Here is an 18,225-nt window from a genome sequence, read left to right as displayed (position 1 = left end):
GGTCACAGTTTAAGTATAGCCACTACATGATAGCTGATAGCCAATCCCATTGTCATTTCATCTTTCTCTAGCTTGTTTCATCGCAAGTAAAGAAATATATGTGATGAGAATGAAGGTCCCACGGTTGCAGATCACATAAGATAATATTTACATATTCCGTAATCAAGCAATAACCATGATTTCTACATCTGCCGATCGGAAGATCAGCGATTCAAATCCCTGTGACGGAGTGAGCTCCTGTTGCTCGTCCCAGCTCCTGCCAACCTAGCAGTTCAAAAGCACACCCAAAAGTGCAAGTAGATTAATAGGTACTGCTCCAGTGGGAAGGTAAATGCCGTTTCTGTGCGCTGCTCTGGTTTCAGTGTTCTGTTGCACCAGAAACAGCTTAGTCATGCTGGCCACACAACCCGGAAAAACTGTCTGCGGACAAACACCGGCTCCCTCGGCCAGTAAAGCGAGATGAGCTCCGCAATCCCAGAGTTGTCTGTGACTGGACCTAATGGTCAGGGGTCCTTTACCTTTTAAAAAGGTGTGAACCTACCATCAGTATTGCTATTTTCACTGAAATCCTTTCAAATCCTTTGGTTTTTTAAATACCTCAACCTGAGCTTAAGAAATACTCATCTCCATAATTAAAGGTAGAAAACAGATTCAAGGATGTGCTGCAAACTCACCAAATGAAGAACAACATTTATTTTCTAAAGTCTTGTGGTTTCTGGGCCTAGTTTCAGGCACATTCATGGGTTTTGGAAATGGTTCCTCAATAGTTATTCTGACTTTAATGAGATTGTGGCTGAAGTTTTCTTTGGTGGTTTCATCTGGACAAAAAAAGATAGAGATATATGTAGAGAAGTTCAAACATTTCTAATATTTTCTTGGAAAGGAGATGAGTTACATGAAATGTTTATGATTTGCGGCACTTTATTTTTCTTGGGATGTATTCAGTCTTCAAATTGCTAAATTGAAATCCATTAAAATATTCACATTTTGCTACAGCAAACTGATTATTCTGTACAATAATTGCCACAAGAGTTAAGATACGTTCCAATATTCAGGCACTGAATTGGAGCACTTTACCTGCATGTGCAAAACAAGGTCTGCAAATGCCAAGGTCTTTGCGCTTCGTTTCCTTTCCTTTCAGCCTTTTTAATACTTCTGTCCTTGGTATGTTTGTTTACAGCTGTCAGTGAAAAGCAGCAGCAAGCAGCCATTAACAGGACATTTTAATGCTGCCCAGGGAAACCACAATTGCTACTACCATTAGCCTTTCTATAAAACAACGCAACATTAGTCCCTGCATAAAACAGCAAGAAATTCTTAAAAGCTGTGGGTACATGTGAAGCTGAGTCAAGATAAGGTTTTATTTTAGCAACAAGGTTGAAGGTGGCCCTTGTGAAAGCTAAAATGGATATTGTTTCCCCTAATGAGGCCACAAAATCTAATGAACTGCTGACATTCATGTTGACTGTAACATAGATTTATGTAGCATAGCAATGGAAGACTTTGAAGGATTCGAGTTTAAATCTGTGGTATGGAAACTTATGGGACCCTGCTAGGGCTGAAATGCTTACTCATCAGCTAAAGCTCATAAAAGTTGTACAAATCATTAGAAAATTGGACACAACCCACCCGCTGCATATCTTTTCATCTGGAAATCAGGTCAAGTGACAATGCATACTGCTGCCTCTTTGATACTAATTCTAGCACATTTTGCATTTTACAGAGCAGGGTAGGGAACCTGAGGTCCTCCAGATGTTGTTGGCACTAGAACTCCCATCAGCTCTAGGCAGCATGGCCAATGGTCAGGGTCCAGGGATGATGGGATCTGGAGTCCAATGACACCTGGAGGAATTGTAGAAACAATAAATTTATGTCAATGTATAGGTATTATTGGTCCCATCACCTCCTGGCAAATAGAAGGGGAAGAAATGGAGGCAGTGAGAGATTTCACCCTCTTGGGCTCCTTGATCACTGCAGATGGTGACAGCAGTCACGAAATTAAAAGACGCCTGCTTCTTGGGAGAAAAGCAATGACAAACCTAGACAGCATCTTAAAAAGCAGAGACATCACCTTGCCGACAAAGGTCCGTATAGTTAAAGCTATGGTTTTCCCAGTAGTGATGTATGGAAGTGAGAGCTGGACCATAAAGAAAACTAATCGCCGAAGAATTGATGCTTTTGAATTATGGTGCTGGAGGAGACTCTTGAGAGTCCCATGGACTGCAACCTATCCATTCTTAAGGAAAGCAGCCCTGAGTGCTCACTGGAAGGACAGATCCTGAAGCTGAGGCTCCAATACTTTGGCCACCTCATGAGAAGTGAAGAATCCTTGGAAAAGACCCTGATGTTGGGAAAGATGGAGGGCACTAGGAGAGGGGACGATAGAGGACGAGATGGTTGGACAGTGTTCTCGAAGCTACGAACATGAGTTTGACCAAACTGCGGGAGGCAGTGGAAGACAGGAGTGCCTGGCGTGCTCTGGTCCATGGGGTCACGAAGAGTCGGACACGACTAAACGACTAAACAACAACAACATAGGTATTATTGTTGATTAATTTATAAACCAACCACCAAGGAAGGCATTCTATTTTTTTCTATATGTATGATAGCTTGGTTTTCAATAATTATTTGTGTGTGTGTGTGTGCGCGCGCGTGCACTCTCTCTCTCTCTCTCTCTCTCTCTCTCTCTCTCTCTCTCTCTCTCTGGTTTAAGGCAATAGTTAAGGTGCTTTCGAAATCACATGCGCCAAAATGCATGGAAAGTTATAAATCAAAGTGCATAATTCTGACTCTGCATAAAATACACTGATAAGTTTCTCATGGAGCTTCTACCAAATGAGAACAGATGATACCATATATCAGAGGTATCCAACATGGAGCCCACTGGTGCCAATATGCCTTCTAGTATTGTGTCTTTGGAAGGTTTCAGTAAATACCGGCTTGCCCTCTCCTATCTTGAACATAGGCTGCCTCCCATTTATTCTGAACAGAGGAGGGGTGCAAAAAGCAACCCTCTTCTCTCTGGGAGTGAGTAAGTGTGCCAGTGGCTGATGCAGGTGTGCTTTCACAATGACAGGGGGACTGATGGGGAGGGATGTGTTCACAATTTTGTGGTCCATTTCTCCTTTCTGACAGCCATGTTAGAATAGAATAGAATAGAATAGAATAGAATAGTAATTTATTCGCCAAGTATTTACATACTTGGAATTTGCTTTGGCTAATTTTACAATGTAAACGTACTTAATATCTGTTAAATATCTGTGTGAGGATCGGAGTGTGCAGAACACTATTTCAAGCAAAGAGGAGCCACTCCAACTGTGCCTGGAGCTTTTGCCTTCTGTCCCTGTAGTGACTTCAGAACAGGTTGAGGTGGTTGTTGGTGCCTCTGGCGCCGAGTGAATTGCTCTAGATTATAATGCTTGACTTTGCTATAAAACTGATTCAGGACGTTTGCAAATTTTTGACTCTCCGGAGCAGAAGAATATGTTCTCTTATATTCAGTAAAAGAAGATGTTCTCTTATATTCATAAATGTTCTGTAAATTCTTCCGAAGAGTAGCAGAGACATGTTTGAGAACTGAGTCCGAATCATTGGTTCGTTTTGCCACTATAATCTCCTTCGTCAGTGTGCTCCTAGCTTGGTTGTACAAATTTCTGTCTCCTTTCCTTGAACCCTCCTCTTTAGCATATCAGAGTTTCCTTGAGTTTTATGTTGTGTTATGCCATGCACTCATGACAGCCATTTTGTGCTATGTCATGCCCCCACTGCCTTTAATTTGTGACTGGTGCCCGTGGCACTTTCCCAAAATTCCAAATATGTCCACTGGATCAAAAATGTCATGACCCCTGCTATATATTCTCCCCTCACTCCAAATGCTGACCCAAGCAAATGGAATATTGAGAGGATGGGAAAATTGCACTTTGAATTCAGAAGCCCTGCTTCCCTCTTGCAGGAAGTCAGAATGGCACCTCCCTGGACACTGCAATGAAGCGAAAGAATTAAGGATAACATTTGGAAGGAATAAGAAGGTATTCTCATGCCATTCCAACTGTTCTCCCCAATTCTATATATGCAGTTCAGCAACCTGGTCACAACCAGATCTGTAATTTTAATCCAAATTTATTTATTTATTTAAAAATGCAACAGACTTTTGAAAGAAAATAATAATAAAGACATATTGTAGGCAACTTTCATATCATAGAAAGAATTATATCATCAAAACTTGGGGCCACAGAGTTCAGAAGCAAGATGAAAGCATTTCCCTTTTTGCAGTGGTTAGTTAAAACTGCCTTTAGCTTATAACAACAGTAATTTCAATTGTAATGAATAGTTTCAGCTAGCGTTTGGAAGAAGTATAATCCTCGGTATATAAATATCAGTAAGTCGTGCTGTCAGCGTCTGATGTGGTTGTTCTGTTTGAACGTTGCGGCAGTTGTTCCTGCTTAAGTTGGACCTCCCTAAGATATCCTGTTTTCTGAAAGTTTCCTGCTGTGAGTAATTCTTAATCAGTATATCCCTCAAAAGCTGAGTAGTTCAAGAGTGCCATCTTGAGGTGCAATATGCTGAATGAATGAGCAACGACTGGCAGTCTTTGTAAGGCTGGAGGAATGTTTGCCAGCTCCTTAAATGGTGAATTAAAAATAAACAAACAAATGCACAGGTTTAACTCACTTCACTTCCGAATAGCCAGAAACCCTTGCTTTTGAACATTATTGCTGGGTGTTTGGAAGCACTGTAATGTGAATCAAGGACTCCCCTCCCCCTATTTTCTACATTTGTAGTGCACAAGATGCCCTCGCGTAATCGCCACCCCAAGTGCTTGGATTGCAGTGGGGGTGGGGAGAGAGAGAGAGAAGGACGCCATTTGGGTAAGAGGAACTCAAATATATTCCAAACATCTGGTGGAAATATAATAACCCAATAAACAAATAGCGGAGTAAAGAGAGTCACTAGAGATGTTAATGGACATTTTTCTGATTAAGGGTCAGCATGGCATCAACAATCAGCATGGTCAAGCATCTACCAAGGCCCAAGGCCCCAGCAGAGTGCTGAGTCACAACAGCCCCATGCACTGTTCATTTACCATTTCAACCTTTTTGTCCACTCTTTCTTAGGTCTAACAAGTCAAGTCAATGTTTATTACGGCAAACAGCCAGCATATTAAACCAGAAATTCTGCATAATTCTCTACATGAACAATAAAAGCAACTGATATGGGGTTTTAACAGTCAATATACAATACTTAAAATACAGGTCCAGCGGAATAAAACACCATAAAAGAATAAGAAATTTAACTAAGACCTGTAGCCGCAATATCATCATCGGAGGGCAGGACAAATTGTTATAATATATTATTCAATAAAAGAGATTTACGTTTTTTAATAGCTAAGGTGCAGGATTTGGCCACAGCGTAGGATACTGAGCTCAAAGAGTCTTCCAGAAGGAATTTGCGTAACGTTTCGGGGGGAAATTCCAGATAATATTGCAAGGGTGTGAATTTTGATAATAGGGGTAAAATGAGTCGCGATCGTTCTTCATTATAGAATTCACAGAATAGAAGAATGTAAATAATAGATTCCACCTTGTTAGACATGCATGGACAGAGGCGCTCTTCGATTGGTATACGCAAGAATTTGCCGTGTAAGACAGCTGAAGGTCTAACAAACAACTGCAATGGTAACAAGAAGCACTCCATGTATTGCACCCCTCCAAACCTGGCAATACGTGGAGTCAGCAGTGGTGGGGCTGACCACTAGGAACCAGCACACAAATAAATATTCATGCAGTAAGGCCTCGCCACTAAAGGACTATCTGGACCCAGTCTCAGCTCTAGTATAGCCCTGCATAGGATCTACACCTCAGGTTTGTATCTTGGTGTGAGGCAAGTCAGTACAAAATCTTGAGAACCCCAAGCTGTGGAAGGGCTGGCCAGGAACATGGCCTATGATGAATCTGTAGCAGGTGGGGAGGGTCCCCCCCAAAAAACTGGCAGAGTTCCTTTCCAAAAAAAGGAATAACAGGTTGCTCCCTGACAAGGTGGCAGGCCTCATGCCTTCCCTGAATCTGTCCAACTGCCTGGAGGGTGTATGTGCAGAAGGCTGCAGGGAAGAGGAGGGAAAACATTCCATCTGTAAACTCCCTTATTGTATCTTAGGCTCCAAGCCAGGGTATCTATATTTACCTAATTCAGGTAGGTAGCCGTGTTGGTCTGACGCAGTTGGGGGCAAATTAAAAATTGTCCAGTAGAACCTTGGAGAGCAACTAAGTTTGTTCTGGGTATAAGCTTTCATGTGCATGCACACTTCTTCAGATACAAGAAATGTGCATGCACACGAAAGCATATATTTACCTGCGCTTGGATTCTCAAAAAGCTGAAATCTGACTCATTAAAAGACATTTGTGTAAATGCTTCCCTTATTACAGCTTCACTAAAGCCCTGCAGACTGTGATTTGACTGGTACGCACCAAGGGACACAGTCTCCCTTGTTCTTCCTACACCTTGCCAATCAGTGGGTCATGAGACAATTCCCCCCACATCCCTGATTCATGCTGTCACTTTCTTATTTGCCTAAGGCTCTATCTCTCATGCAAGCAACATCATCCTGTCTCAGTGGCCACTGTTTTCCCCACCTCTCTTGTACCACCACATTATCCTCGCCCTTGACTGACACTTGTGTCCTGGGGGGCTCTCGCTACACCCCACCCCACTTTCCCCTGATGCACACCCTGTTCGGGGCAAAGCATCACTGCGTAAGATCAATACACTACAAACACATTAATAGTGCCAATAGTAATATAAAAAAGAAGTCTTTGTGGGCTCAGGCTTTCTTTCTTTCTTTATTTTTTTTTTTTAAAAAGCAGAGTAGAGTACTCCCAACTGCAGAACACACAGCCAAATATAAATCAGATGAGATTTTTCCCACTGTAAACCTAAGAACAATTTGTCTTTCTCTATTTAAACCATCACTATTATAATTTGCTGTAGCAGATAAAAGAACAGTCTCTGAAAATGTTTATGAAGGAAAATAAACAACATCATTAGCATTTGTACAAAATGTTTCTTCAAGAAAGAAACCCAATTATTTTGTTATAATGCTTCTTATTAGCAACAGCTGTTTCCCAAAAGGCTTATATAGTAGCATCAATCAACCAACATCAGAGAACATGTTATCTACTTAGCAGTAAAAACATTTTTTTTTAAAAAAAAAAAAAAGGCAAACACTTAATGCGAAAACAATAATTTGCTTTTGGGAAGCTATGAACATGCACAGCCACATAAGCCCCTCATTTAATAAATAAAAACAAGAACCAGTATTTGGAAACAGGTATACAGAAAGGCTGTTCTTGAACTGCTGGAGTGCAAAAAATGAAAAAAAAAACAAAAGAAAAACTGCTTATTAACAAGTCAGTGCTTACTACATGTAGCTACTTACCTTTAAGCAAGTGGAAAGGCAGCCCAGGCTCCCTGGGGAAGGCTACTTTCACCAGCATCACGGCTTTTGTGGATTTCCAAGTAGCTCCAGGAGCAGAACAGCAGTGGGATTACATTGTGGTTGGAGGCTACAGACAACTGCCTTACAGTAAATAAATAAAAATTCTGCGGAATAGGTTGGGATCCAATGTTGATTGGTGCAATTTCAGAATTTTTTTAGTAAAATATTTGACAGAGATCTGGGAAATTGTCCTGGAAGGGTTATGATACCCCCTGAGAAGAAGGTTACATTTCAGGGGACGTTTAGATTTTATGTTAGCCTCACAAGAAATTGCTTCTCTTCATTTTCAGCAAGGTCAGATATACATTCACTTTTATCTCCATCGGTATCAGGATTTAGTTGAAACTGTTTTATTTGTACTGTACAATTGTTTTAACATACAGTAATTGTTTTTACTGTTTTTGTATATGCAGCTATTTAAACATATACGGTAATCTTGTATGGGGTTTTGTTTTTTTGGTATTGTGTAATCACTTTGAAATGCAGCCCCCAGCCCTGTGTCATGATTGCTGCTGGACTCTGGGGCCTCTCTTCCTTCTGGCCCAAAGCCTTGCACAAGCCTGTATGCCTTCCCTCTTTCTGACAGCTTGCTGCTTTGCAGGCCTTGGCTATGAATAGCAATTGCTGCTTAGCTGCTGCAAGTTAGGATTTGCTTGCGGATCTTGGTGAAACTGAATAACTATTTTTCTTAACTTTAAGGGGATTACTAGGAAGACTGTATAGTCCTTAAAGGTAAAGGGACCCCTGACAGTTAAGTCCAGTCACGGACAACTCTGGGGTTGCGGTGCTCATCTCGCTTTACTGGCTGAGGGAGCCGGCATACAGCTTCCAGGTCATGTGGCCATGCATGACTAAGCCGCTTCTGGCAAACCAGAGCAGCGCACGGAAACGCCATTTACCTTCCCGCTGTAGCAGTACCTATTTATCTACTTGCACCTTGACGTGCTTTTGAACTGCTAGGTTGGCAGGAGCAGGGACCGAGTAAGAGGAGCTCATCCCATCGCAGGGATTTGAGCCGCCGACCTTCTGATCAGCAAGCCCTAGACTCTGTGGTTTAACCCACAGCACCACCTTCACCCCTTGTGTACTCCTTAGGTGGTGTTAAAATGCTGATTACTGTTTCATTGGCTTTTTTTTAAAGCAGGAACACAAAATTGATATATGATAATAAAATTCACATTTTTTTCAGTCCACCAACATTTAAACATTGTAATACAAGAGATTACTTACTGAATTCCTTGTTGTATTTTCCAATAAATGTTAAATAATGAGCATAGCATCTTCCTGCAATAATAATAATAATAGACTCAAAACATAATCAATATATCTTGTTAAAAAGCAGCAACATTTCTAACAGCTTGGATAGAGCCAAATGTCTAGTCGGAAAAGTGAAGGTAAAAGAGGCAGATCTGAAACAGCAACTAAAACAATTGTGAGGTGGGGGTTGAAAGACTGGTCTTATTTACAATAGCAGCTAACTATATTTAAAGTGGTCTGACATGGCTGATCTGAAAGCATCGACCAGATGAATCACAACACAGAAAACGCATAAGAATCTCAAATGTCCAGTTTGCAGCAACTTCCAGGGACATTTCTTAGGAGCTGCAAAAATGAAACAGGCGTTCAAAGTTTTAACAGAACTAGTTATAAAGCTATTATCTGTTTACTCATCTTCCAGCAGAGTTATTTCCTCCTTGTTCGAAGTAGTGCTGGACTACAAAAGTTGGGAGCAGGACTATGCACTCATCCATGATGGTGAAACGCCACAGAATTTACAGCTCCCCTCTCTGCTAGATCACATCACACAATCCCTGTCTTCATTGTGTGGATGAGTTTGGCCCACTTAAGACTAAAACTCGTGTTTATTCATTGATACCTTGCTGTCACAAAATATCTCCCCACCTCTCCATTGTGATGCCAGTGAGGCAAAAAGTAAATAGAAGGCATGGCATTGTGTGTGGCTGACACACTTTCACCCAGTAAGTTTTATGGTTGAGTGAGGAGCAGGGATTCGAATTAAGGACACCATGGTTCTTGTCCAGTCACTTCCCCACATTGACTTCCTTTGCATTCAGAGAAAAGGGGCAAAGACTTGGACCCCCAAAGGATTCTTGGATTAGTCAAAGTTCTAAAGGTTAGTTAATGGAAAGTAATAATATTTGCCCTACTTGTAACACCTTTAATTTTTACTTTTGTTACCGTCACAGTGTGATTTTGGGCTTCTGTTACCGATGCCACAAAGGCATAACATAAAAAAAAAGAGTATAATGAATCCAGAAATAGCAAGAACTTCAAATGACTAGCTTGAAGAAGCAAAGCATTGACATTGGTGTTTGTTTGTTTTTTGCAAACATTATTTAAGTGTGGGTTTGCAATTTATCCACAGGGACTATACCTTGCTGCAAAACATTAACATCCCCCATTGTTCTCGTAATCCCTTGAGTCATGGTACTATGGTTTGCATGCAGAAATATTTGGCCAGTACTTCCATTGAATACTTATCAGAAATGTATTGAAACCATAGTTTAGTGTTACAACAATGAGCCCAGCCTTTCCCTGAACCATTAGGAGTTTGGAAGGCTTCCATTTTAAATTCACCCCAGCTCCTTGTTAGTGGAAAGCAGCCAAGCTGGAAACCAAAATTTATGACTATTATTTTCACAAGCCGTAGGCTGCCCAAAACCTCATCCTTGGTTTCGCATTTCATCTGAATGCAGTCAGTGTCTTCTGTAAATTGGCAGAACCAGAAAGAACCACCATAAGCTTTTATTATTCTGACATGTTGCACAATGGAGGGAGAAGGGTTTAACTGGTGTTTTAATTACTAACATACTTTGCAAAGAGGTGGACCCCTTGGTCTATTTTTTGCATTTAATCACTTCCTCAAAATCTCTCTCTCTCTCTCTCTTTCTCTCTCTCTCTCTCTCTCTTTACACTACTGCTCCAGCAGAGATTAAGCCTCATGTCTAACAAAAAAAAAAAGACATCATACAGCTATCCTAGTGACTCCATCAGAAAAGTTAGAATTCCAATTTAAAGCAGGAATACTTCAATTATAGCTAAACACTCACCATGCAGAAGCAATTAGGATCTCCCCTGGCCAGTTTGGCGCCCAGCTTGCCTTCCGCGTGTTTCACATGCAATCCCATTGATGGGAAATTTACTTTGTAGGTCACAGCCCTCGATCTCCCCTGTAAATAGTTGGAAAGCATCAGAGTTGGTTGCTAGGTAACTCCCCCTGCTTTCTGCCTTCTCCTTCTGGAGCTGGCAGAGAAGCCAGCCAAAGCGAGAGTTCAGCAGCTCTCCACTCCCAGGACGGGAGCTCTCCTTCAACAGAGCTCGGCTTGCCTCTGCCAGATCTTGCAAGAGCCAGCTTCCCACTTAGGAACTGGCCACAAAATGCCCCTCCAAGCACTTGTCCAAGACGGGGCCTTTAAAATACAGTGTAGACAATTCTGCCAAGTACAGTCAGGGAATCACAGCGCTCAAAGGCACAACCCCTGCAACTAGGCAAGCCCTTCCACTAACCACAGATCTGTGTATACAGTCGAGAGGGTATAATGCACTGCTACTGTGATACAGCTAGGGGAAGTTTGGAGTCTTTCTTCAACAAATGTATACAGACATACACAGCATTTTAACAGGATATTTTATATTTTCAAACCAATGTATAACAATGTAGCACTTGGCTCACCACTTCCCTAATCCAAGGGTGATATCTGAGGTTAGTCATAGTCAGGGCAGACCCAGTGAAATCAATGGTTTTATATCAGTGGGTCGACTCTGAACATGGTTAATACTGGATTTCACACCACAACTATAGGAAAGAGAACTGGAGAGTAGAAAACACATACCATAGCAACCACCCTCTCCTTTCAAATCCTGCTCCAAATCATGGGAGTTTCACATTAAAGTTCCCTTTACAGAGAAGAGAAGAGAAAAATTCAAATCCAAACCTGCTAGATTCCCAGTTGAACCCCGTAAAACAAATATAAGATAAAAGCTTCTTTGAACCCATCCTTTGCTTTCTTTACCAAGCTGAGCAGAGCTGTTAGGGGCCTAATTATCCCAAATAAATAGCTGCTGCTGAATTTCAGCACTATAACTACCTCAGAAGAAGGGAGATTCCTCCTCCACCATCTTGTCATTCAAATGCCTCAGAAAAAAGCTTTACTGAGCATGAGCAGCAAAACCTTCCTGTTCCCCACTTTCCAACTCTATGGAATTCTGCAGCACCCACTATATTGCTATAAAATGCTCAGCCTGGTGTTCCTGTGTGGCCTTCTAGGCATCTCTCTCTCTCTGGTCATTGTGCCTCTCCCTAGGCCATGCCCCACCTCAGGTCACATCCCTTACGGATGCTGCTGTTTAATACTTGCTCAGGTGCTCTTGGCGAGTTGGAATGTGTCCTTGAATTGTAAAAAGTCATCTTACTTCCTAGGTGAATAATAGTGAACAGTGTGTTCCAGGACCATGTGGAGTGTGTGTGTGCAGTCAGGTACACTTGCCCTGGACGATGGAGGGCAATGCCGGCTGGTGGAGGGGACAGATACCTGTTTATTGGTTTGAATTTACCCTGGTGCACAGGCCTGGTGTGTGAAGAACCCTTTTGACTCAAATGTAGCCTGCTGGACAAAGGTAAGAGCCAAATCCATTGCTCTGCCCACTTTTGCCTCAAAATCTGGCACAAATAATGACTATAATCTAAGTAGAAATACAGCACATTGTGGGGAAGACAAGGACCATGTGATCTACGGCTGCAGGCAGGCACACCATACGTTTAAAGCACATGGCTTCCCCCAACTAATCATGGAAGCAGTCGTTTGTTAATGGTGCTGGGAATTGTAGCTTTCTGAGGGGCAAGCTACAGTTCCCAGTTTCTTTGAGGGGAGCCACATGCTTTAAAAATGTATGGTGTGTAGGTAGGCTGTCCGTCTGCTCAATCCAGGTACAAAGTGATGGTGGGCAAATTCAAATCCCCTGCTCTCCCTTCTTTTGGCTCTATCTTTAAACCCAACTGGGCCTGGACACCCCTCCAACTAGAGGATTGTCCTCCATAAAGCAGGGCAGAAGGCACCCCATAAAAGACACTTCAGGCAGCAGGGCAGGAAACTAGCTCTGCTTCACATATGGGAGAGCCCCCACTAGTCAAAGTAGACAGACTCAGAAGCCTTTTTCATAGGTTTATGGAGGGAAAGTGTGCTGGGGGAGGCGGGTATGTTACAGCAGCTGGACCCACCACTGACCTGCATGCATTGAATCCACTGTGACCAGCCCCCCATGTGCATACCTGTTGTAGTACATGCTTGCCCATCTAACTAGCAATCCGTCTTTCCTGATCATGTGTATAGAACTGATTGCACGGGCAATATCACACTGTGTTGGTGTGGTTGGATGTGACTGAACAAGTGAGAAGGGCTATAGTCTAATTCAGAATAAGGCAGAGTCATTTATTATTATTATTATTATCCACGGAGGTTCCCAAACTGTGGTCTGTGGACCACCCGTGGTCCATGAACTTCATTAAGGTGGTCTGCAGCATTTCTGTAAAAAAGAAATAAAACAATTAAAAATCATACTGCATCCAGCACTGTGCATTGCAATTGCTGCAGCAGCCAGAACAATCATTCAGTTGTCCTCCAAGACCTTCAGTAATTTTCAAGTGGTCCAATGTGGGATTGGGGAGCCAATTGTGTACAGGAATGGAGGAAATGGGCTGGGGACAAACTAAGGCTGCAGTCTTACACTTACTCCATGGGGCTTCCGGATGAGATGGACATAAATGCCAAGACCAGTAATTACGGTTACTAGTCCATCTGAAGGCATAGACAGCTTGCCTTATATGGAGTCAAATCACCAATCAACCCTAGCTCAGAATTGCCTATATTGACTAGCAGCACCTTAGGGTTCTTTTCTAATAATAATAATAATAATAAAAATTATTTATACCCCGCCCTCCCAGTCAAAAACCGGGCTCAGGGCGGCTGACACCAACAGAATTACAATAAAACATAAAAACAATTAATTAAAATACAGATTAAAATACAGTATTAAAATTTAAAGTGCAGCCTCATTTTAAGTAGTCCCTAAATCCAAGCCATGAGGGAGGAAAACACAGGGGTCAGGCTGAGTCTAACCCAAAGGCCAGGCGGAACAGCTCTGTCTTGCAGGCCCTGCGGAAAGATGACAAATCCCGCAGGGCCCTGGTCTCCTGGGAAAGAGCGTTCCACCAGGTTGGGGCCAGTACTGAAAAGGCCCTGGCTCTAGTAGAGGCCAATCTAGCCATCTTATGACTCGGGATCTCCAGAATATTATTGTTTGTGGACCTTAAGGTCCTCCGCGGGGCATACCAGGAGAGGCGGTCCCGTAGATACGAGGGTCCCAAGTCACATAGGGCTTTAAAGGTCAAAACCAGCACCTTAAACCTGATCCTGTACTCCACCGGGAGCCAGTGCAGCTGGTAAAGCACTGGATGAATGTGATCCCGCAGCCGGGACCCTGTAAGGAGCCTCGCCACGGCATTCTGCACCCGCTGGAGTTTCTGGGTCAGCTTTAAGGGCAACCCTGCGTAGAACGAGTTACAATAGTCAAGCCTGGAGGTGATCGTCGCATGGATCACAGTGGTCACATCGGGGAGAGAGAGGTAAGTGACCAACTGCTTGATGCGGCGGAGATGGAAAAATGCCACCTTTGCTGTGGATGCAACCTGCGCCTCCATGGAAAGGGAGGCGTCAAAGGTTACACCCAAACTCTTGACAGAAGGCGCTGGTACCAATTGAGCCCCTGCAAAAGATGGGAGTTGGCCCCCCAACCCCATGTCGCCCCGACCTAGCCAGAGGACCTCTGTCTTCAAAGGATTTAGCTTCAGTCGGCTCCCACGTAGCCATCCAGCCACAGCTTCCAAGCACCTGGTGAGTGTGTCCGGGGCCGAGGCAGGGCAGCCGTTCATCAACAGATAGATCTGGGTGTCATCAGCATATTGATGACAACCCAGCCCAAAACTCTGGACAATCTGGGCAAGGGGGCGCATAAAGATATTAAAGAGCATTGGGGAAAGGATTGCGCCTTGCGGGACTCCACACACCAAGGGGTGCCGCGGCGACAACTCCCTCCCTAGCGCCACCCTCTGTCCCCGACCTGAGATGAAGGAACGCAGCCATTGTTGGACTGTGCCCTGAATCCCCACGTCGGCAAGGCGGTGGTCTAAAAGTTCATTATCGACCATATCGAAGGCTGCTGACAGATCTAAAAGAATCAGCAGTCCCGACCCACCTCGATCCAGCTGTCTACGGAGATCATCTGTTAAGGCGACCAGCCGGACTGAAATGGATCTAGAGCCGATGTTTCATCCAGAAACCTACCAAGCTGTTCGGCAACCACTCTCTCAATTATCTTACCCAGGTACGGAAGATTCGAAACTGGGCGATAATTGGATAGATCTAAAGGATCTAGAGATGTTTTCTTTAAGAGTGGACGCACCACTACCTCCTTCAACTCCTCTGGGAAAGTCCCTGTGCCCAGGGACAAGTTGATGATCTCACCCAGGGGGGGGGCCGTACCTCATCTGGACACGCTCTAATCAGCCAAGATGGGCATGGGTCCAGGGAGCAAGTGGTGGGCCTTCCAGCTCGGAGGAATCTGTCTACATCGGCAGGGAGTATCTGATCGAATTGGTCCAATACTGAACTCGAAGACAGTCGAGGGGCCTCCAGTTCCGTTATTTTATCCAAATTGGCAGGGAGATGCTGTGGGGTGGGGTTGAACCTGGGGTTTTCTGCATACAAATCATGGACTCTAGCACTGAGGTACAGCCCCTCCCTCCTTTTTTAAAAAAAACTTTTTAAAAACTGCTCTTTTCAGTTCACTAATGAATGAACAGCGTACCTAACACTGCCCAACCTCTGTCAACCTCAATAAGGATCATTACAGCAAAGCCTGGATGCTCAATGAGGCATTCAGCTTGGAAGCGAAAGAAGACTAGAACAACTTTAACTCTCTATGAAAAGAGAGAGATTTAACTGGGGTGTGTGTGTGTGTGTGTGTATGTTCCAGTCACTTTTAATAGTAAATCCAGGTGTTGAGTGCCAACAAAACTGTAGCCAAAATGGAGCCACTGAGAAACAAGAGGGAAGTATCAGCATGTATGGGTACCCCAAAGTCTTTTAAAAGCCACCCCTCTTTTTTTAAAAAAAACAATCTAAAAGGGCAACCCTCCCCCCCAAAGCAGCTGAATGTGGAATGAGCAGACTCAACAAGCACAGAATGTAGAGCAGAGCTGAATGCGGCTCTCCAGACCATTCTGAGTGCTTTAAATACGTTTTCATTGTTTTATCACTTGTCGTTTGCCGCCCTGGGCTCCTTTGGGAGGAAGGGGAAAAAATAAGTTTAATAATATAAATAAACAAATTCCCTCCTGTCCTCAGTACTCACCCCAAGCTGCAACACCTCCCAGCCCCCCCTCCCGCCTTCTGCACAAGTCACTGGCTCTGTTTTTCACCTTCCTTAAGTGTTTTTGCCCGACTGAAATGTATCCTTGAACTCTGGTGACGCTTACTGCTTATCTGGAAAGAGGAAACTATGTGAATATGTAGGGGGGGAAGCCAACTGAGCAAAGGCAAAATTAACATTTGTTGCTCTGCTTTGGCCTCCAGTGCTGCCCATTCCTGGCATGTGGACCCCTGAAGATTGGCATGTAGAGAAAGTGGTCCTGGGTCTGAAAAGGGTTCCACAGCCGTTGTAGAGTGAAGGTTGGAAAAGGGAGAAAATAATGGCAGGTGGGCGAGAGGAAGGTTGGAATCCTGAACAGGAGCCCCCACTTTTATGTGGGAGAATACAATGCTACATTGTGTTGCAAGTCCCTTTTGCACAGTGCCAATAACGACACTATCTCAACTATGCTTGCTGGAGTTTCCAGCAGACAATCGACACTTGAAATCCACAGCCTTTGCTTGCTGAGCTTCTACCCGCTAGTGCTGCCCTAGCAGAAGCCAAAGAAAAACAAGTTCATAAAGCTGAACCAAAAAGTTTTAGATGTGTCTTGTTTTTTCGCATTTGGCCTCTATTTCTGTGGAAACTGAAGAACAAACTGGAACCAGCAGATGACACAGATTGTGCTGCTGGTGGCTTGTTCAACTTCCATTTCCATGGAAACTGATGCAAAATGGGGTGGAGAGAGAGGAGAGAAGTTAAAGGTTCATACAGGCAACATTTTAGAAGTAGCCTTTTCTTCCTTCCACTTTTCTAGTCCTATTAAATAACAAGGCCCTGAAGATGCTCTATATGAGAGCCTGTGGAAATGAAGGGCCCACTGTGCTTTTGCGTGATTTTTAATTTTCCAAAGAAAATGCAGTATGCAGAACATTGCTTCATAAGCTTTGCTTGCATAGAAACCTTTTAATTCCAAACAAACAAACAAAGGCGATAATAGCATACAATCATTGTGTGAAATCAGAAACTTATCAAGGCCAAGTATGAAGAAATGTTGATATAAGTGTCATCATCACAGGTGATTATTTACACAACCTATTAAAAAAATTAATGGTGCAACGTTACGAAAGCTTACTCAGAACCAAGTCCCACTGTATGCAGTGGCGTGTATTCGGAAAGAAGTGTGCACAGGATTCCAGCATCAAGCAATAAGAAGCTTCCCTTCCCCTATCAAGCCCATAAATCAAAATAATGCTGCTTCAAGCTGTTTTTACTCCTTGCAACTGTTTTAATGCTGTTTTATTCTTTTTAAAACTGTTATTGAATTTTAAATAGCTTTATGTCTTGTTGTGAGCTGTGGCCTTAAATACCATTAATTTTTATTTTATTTTTGTTATAACAGTGGTACCTTGGTTTGCGAACACAATCCATTCCGCGGAGGCGTTCGCTCGCCGAAGGCATGCTTATGGGCATGCGCGAAGCGCCGATAGAGTGCTTCTGCACACGCACATGCTGCGCAGATCGGATGTAAACACTTCCTGGTCCGCGGCATTCGTAAACAGAGGTTTTCGTAAACAGAGGTAGTCGTAAACCAAGGTTCCACTGTATTTCTGGTTTCCATTGCACCTACCTCTCTTACTTTTTCTTTCCCTTCCACTTTTATTTTTTTAACTTGCCACCAGTTTTTTGTAATGGCCTTCATTTTCAATGAATTTCTTCCTTTTCCCAGGTTGTAGTGCTATTTGTTCAGGGGTTTTTTTCATAGCTGCCAAGTTTTCCCTTTTCTCGCGAGGAAGCCTATTCAGCATAAGGGAAAATCCCTTTAAAAAAGGGATAACTTGGCAGCTATGGGTTTTTTAAAGTAGCAGCAGCAGCAACAACAACAACACAATAAAATATTAATTAGCGCTGTGAGAGGAACCCATGGAAAAGCAGCTAGATACCTAAAGAACACCTCAGTCTGCCAGTGTTATATGCCCATAGCTAAGCCATGGAGGAAAAACTGTAAGCATGTGGAAATTCTCTTTTTTGAACAACTGCTAGGCCCACAGCTGAGCCTGTAGCGCCAAGAAAAACACCGAGGAAGCATCTTTTCCTCTGGCATCATGTACCTTTCATTTTTTAAAAAACAAAAATGCTTTGTGTTCCTAGAAATATGAGCCTCTGCTATTTTGCTTCCTTTTGCTCTTGTTTGTTTGCAGGGTCCTATATATTAGCTGCTTTGACGGCACATATTTCTTTAAAATATTTATATCCTGCCCTTAAACAAAGTCCTCAGGGTGACTAACAATCAAATACAACAAACA

The sequence above is a fragment of the Zootoca vivipara genome, chromosome 4 (assembly GCF_965207765.1).
Source record: "Zootoca vivipara chromosome 4, rZooViv2.hap1.1, whole genome shotgun sequence".
NCBI classification, from domain to species: Eukaryota; Metazoa; Chordata; class Lepidosauria; order Squamata; family Lacertidae; genus Zootoca; species Zootoca vivipara.
Note: the sequence above shows the minus strand (reverse complement) of the source record.